This window comes from Octodon degus, unplaced genomic scaffold (genome assembly GCF_000260255.1).
Source record: "Octodon degus isolate 3935 unplaced genomic scaffold, OctDeg1.0 scaffold00007, whole genome shotgun sequence".
Taxonomy (NCBI): domain Eukaryota; kingdom Metazoa; phylum Chordata; class Mammalia; order Rodentia; family Octodontidae; genus Octodon; species Octodon degus.
This window is the reverse complement of record NW_004524583.1, coordinates 32,441,863-32,446,638: the sequence shown is the minus strand read 5'-3', so window position 1 is coordinate 32,446,638 and position 4,776 is coordinate 32,441,863. Positions and strand designations below refer to the sequence as shown.

Sequence of the window (4,776 nt, the reverse complement as noted above, 5' to 3'; positions counted from 1 at the left end):
CTTTATTATTATTATTATTATTATTTTTTTTTTATTTTTATTTTTATTTTTATTTTTTGGTGGCTGGCTCACTCACCCTGGGGGTGGGCCTGGTGTGGCATGTGGTTCCGGGGATTGAACCACAGTCCCTGCGTTTTTGCCTAAGCTTGCCTAAGCAGGCACTTTAGACTGCTGAGCTATCTTGCTGGCCCTACGTAGCTTTTATAAATAAAAGATTTTAAAATATATATGACACTATGAGAAGGAAAATACTTGTTTTTCTCTTATAAGAAGGTCATAAAGGAAATCAAACTAATAATTTTTATGCTTACTTGTGACCTGGAAGACCAAAGCATAATTGTTTTTTTTAAGCAAAGACATGAAGAAATCATTTACTTTTTAATCTTTTAAAATGAGATAAATGTGGTCTTCCAGTCAGTACTAGTATAACAAAATGTTCTCAGGAATAATCTGCCCTATAAACCACCGGTTCAGTGGGAACCACCACGCGTGTGAGATTTCCGTACGGCGTGGCCAGCGCGGCCTTTGTGTTTACGAGAAGATGGGGTAGGAGCGAGCGAGAGTGGTGCCCTTGATCTTTCATATGGGAAGTTGGCTTCTCATTCTTCTCCTTCTTTTTTTTGGAACTGGGGACTGAACTCAGGGCCTTACCCTTGCCAGGCAGGCGCTTATTCTCCGAGCCATCTCCCTGGCCCCTCCAGTTGGCCTCTTGTTCCCAGCCCCAGATTAACTATTCCTTAGCTATAGATTATACCATTGTTTGCCTTAAACCCAACTAAAATGAGTGGAACAAATGCCTATTTTCTCACTCTATGTCTACAAGAGACATCAATAATGGCAAAACAGTTAAAAATTCTTTCCATATACTTTCCCTGAGAGTTCCACAACTGGCCAGAGTTGGAACACAAGTGAAGCACTATTCAGCCCTATGGAGACCATGAGCCATTTTCATTACTTTCAGAGTCATATTTTTAATAAACAGAAGACAGAAATTTATGTCATGAGAAATAATGCATTGTCAATGTAGTCTTATTTAAGCAAGTTACTTCAAATACTGAGAAATAAATTGAGGCAAAGAATAAAATTAAATATCCTGAATTGTTTAATGAGTTGGCAAAACACTGGCACATCACACAGCTCTAAAAGTTACTACTTCTCTCTACCACAGTAAACACGGAGTGGCAACTTTGAGTACCATCCTAGGGAGGGAGAGGAATGGAATGGAAGACGAAAAGGTGAGTATGTGACGTCCTCAGAGAGCACCTTCTCTGAAGAGCAGACCACCCCTACAATAATGGCTAATATTTTAATGAGCATTTGCTATGTGCCAGGTACAAGTCTAAATACTGTCTTTATACTAACTCATTTAATAGTCACCATAACTACACAAGTAATGATTGTTGTAAGCTAAGGTTGACCATTATAAACTATCATATTCTCAGAAAAGAATTATGACAATGGAAATGAGGAAAGTCTTTCAAGTGGCCCGGGGTCATCGGTAAGGGGAGCCGACTGAGAGCTAGTGGAGACTGCTAGTGGGACCCTCGCTGCCATGCCGGACCCTGACGACAAGGACGTGTACCCCAAGCCCCTGCGCCGCATCCCAGCGCCCTCGCCACAGCCAGGTCGCTCCCTAATCCCACCACCTACTTGACCAAGGCCTTCGACCGCCTCGTGGATCAGCCTGTGAGCCTTGTGGGAGCTTTTCTAGAGCGGCAGCACGCCAAGAGCAGACACCACTATCCCGGGCGGTGCCGCCGGGTGCCAGGCATGGGAGTGCCAAAAAAAGGTGTCCTCTGCATGGTGAAGCTGAAGCGCAATGGAAAGAGACCGCCGAGCTGATGACCAGACCGTCAGCATCATCCAAGAGAGGCTTAAGGCCTGTCAGCAGAGGGAAGGACAGAGCTACGAGCAGAACTGTGCCAAGGAGCTCAAGCAGTTTGCCCAGGTGGCTAAGGCCTACCAGGACCGTTATAATGACCTCGGAGCCTATTACTCTGCCAGGAAATGCCTGGCAAAGCAGAAGCAGAGGATGCAGGCAGAGGGAAAGGCTGCCAAGGAGGCTTCTGCCTGAAGCCTAACCTGAGAGCACCCCTTGGCTGGCTGACCCTTGCTACATTGCTAAAATAAAGTGGTTCGCCCTGCCCCCCCCCCAAAAAAAAAAGAAAAGAAAAGTCTTTCCAGGGTAGCACTGAGATCTGCCTTTTTTTTGACCTACAGATTGAACCCAAGGCCTTCACACTGAGCCCAGCGCTCTTTTATTTTTTTTTAACAAATCATTTATTTATTTATTTATTTGATACAGGGTCTCACTATGTGGTTTAGCCCTGTACTGATCCTCCTGCCTCAGCCTCCCCAGTGCTGGGATTACAGGTGTACACCACCATGCCCAGTTTCACTGGCAGGCTTGGTGTACCCAGAGTTCTGGGGCTGGCACAGCATGTAGTACTGGGGATCGAACCTGGATCCTTGTGCTTGCCAGGTAGATGCTTAGACCACTGAGATATCTCCCTGGCCTAATTTTTAATTTTGAGGCAGGGTCTCACTAAGTCACTAAATTGCCCAGGTTGGGCTCAAACTTGCAATCCTCCTGCCTCAGCCTCCCAGTGTGCTGGTATTTTAAGTGTGCAGGATCATGTTAGGCTTCTTGCTGTTTTCTGTTTTGAGACAAGCTGACCTGTAGTCCAGGCTGGCCTGCAACTTGCTGTTTATCTCAGGCTGGGCTTGAATTCAAGGTCCTCCTGAGTGCTGGGATTAGAGGAGTAAACTGCCACGCCTGGTTTCCAAACATGACAACCTTAACCCTTACTTCTTAGAGAACTGTTCTCAATGAAAGGCCACATTTTACAAATGTACAACGTCAAAAAATGGCATGTGTGGAGGGCCAGCGAGATAGCTCAGCAGACTAAGTACCTGCTTAGGCAAGCACAGGGACTGGGGTTTAATCCCCAGCACCACATGCCACGCTGGCCCTGTCCGCAGGGCACACTGAGGCAGCCACCTGGATTGGGTGTGGTGGCGCACACCTGTAACCCCAGTGCTGGGGAGGCTGAAAGCAGGGTCACCACGAGTAGAAGCTGCGCAGTGAGACCGTGTACCAAATACATTTTAAGAAAGAAAAAAAAGGGCATGTCTGTACTGCAGATTGAACCCAAGGCCAGTACAACCTGTAGTACAGGAGCTTTCTGGCGAAGATGTGACATTAGGTCCTTACGAGGCAGACGGGAGCCACGCACAGGTCTCTGGTGGGCAAAGACACAGAAATAATATTTCCAGAAAAACTTCATTTTCATACTGGCGAAGAAGATCAGCTGAAGAGCAGGGTGAAGAGCAGGCGATAAGCGCAGCAGGCTACCGCCAGGGCCCAACTGCAGCATTTCCAGCTGTGGGCCACCACCCACTAGCTAACAGGTCACGAAATCAATTTAGTGGTGTTCGAAATTCTTTTACTTTATTTCGTTTTTTTGAGCAATATTTTAAAAAAGAAATAAAAATTTAAAAATATGTACTGAAATGTATGCTAATATATATTTACATAAACATATAATGAATCCATATATATTTTTGCTTCAGAAATGTCAAAAATCCTTGAAACATATGATCTAAGGAAACTAATATGGCTCTAAATTCAATTTGTAGCTCCTAGGAATGGAAACACAACAAAATATTTAAGAATTTCTTTAAAGAATAACTGGGCTTGGTGACGCACATCTGTAATCTCAGCACTTGGGAGGCTGAGGCAGGAGGATCACTGCAAGTTTGAAGCTAGCCTGGGCTACATCGTGAACTCAAGACCAGCCTAAATTACACAGCCAGACCCTGGCTTAAAAAAAGGGAGTAAGATGAATAGGATTCGGTGATAAACCTGGTGGTAGGGCTGAAGGGAGGAAAGGAGAGACCGTGTTATGCTATATAATAACCCAGGCTTGGGGGCACAGACTTGTGACCCAGATACACAGGAGGCTGAGGCAGGAGGATCGCGAGTTTCTGGCCAGCCTGGATAACTTAGTGAGACCTGTTTCAAAACAACAGAGCTGGAATGTAGCTCAGTGATAGAGCTCTTGCCGAGCAACGCGAAGCCCTAGGTTCAATCCTCAGCATGGGAAGAGAAAAAGCCCCTCCCATGATAATTACATTCTGGTCCCTGGCAGAATAAGTGAATGTTATTTACGTGGAAAAAAGTATTTTGTAGGTGTGATTAAATGAGGGATCTTCAGTGGAGACAGAATATCACTCTAGCATCTAGGAATACCCCAAATACAGCCACCTATGTCCTCGGGGGAGGAGGTGGAACAGGAGACGGCAAGTCCCCCATGGAGGCAGAGACTGAAACAGTCGGTGAAGGGACCTGGAGGTCACTGAAGAGCCAGGAGGCGCCCCTGAAAGCCCCAGGGGCGTAGCTTGCTTTTCGGCTCAGTGACACTGATTTCCAGCTTGTGGTCTCCAAATACATTTCTGTTCTTTGCACCCCAAGTTCCAGCCGCCGCCAGAGCCCACAGGAGTGGGGGTCTGGTAAGGGGAGGGCGGTGAGGTCACTGGTCAGCATAACGAACCCAGGAGCACACGGTGAGGAATTAACTTGGAAATGTAGCAAGTTTGAAAAACATACAAAGCCAATCCGAGCAGAGAAATGTATAATAAAATCTGATTTTCTATTTAAGTCATCTCGATTTTAATTCTATAGAAAGCTTTAAAAGGTCTTTAAAATGTTTGAATCTCATATAAGCTCTTAATTTTTTTTTTTTTTTTTTGGATAATCAAATTTAAGAACACATG

At 45.3% G+C, this 4,776-nt stretch overlaps 1 long non-coding RNA gene and 1 pseudogene across 1 annotated transcript in view; one reads left to right on the top strand and one right to left on the bottom strand.

Annotated features, from left to right (window-relative positions):
* Positions 1–4,776, bottom strand: part of LOC111812543 — a 19,877-nt gene that overhangs the window by 7,186 nt on the left and 7,915 nt on the right. The window lies entirely within an intron of this gene.
* Positions 1,553–2,074, top strand: LOC101572193 (annotated as a pseudogene).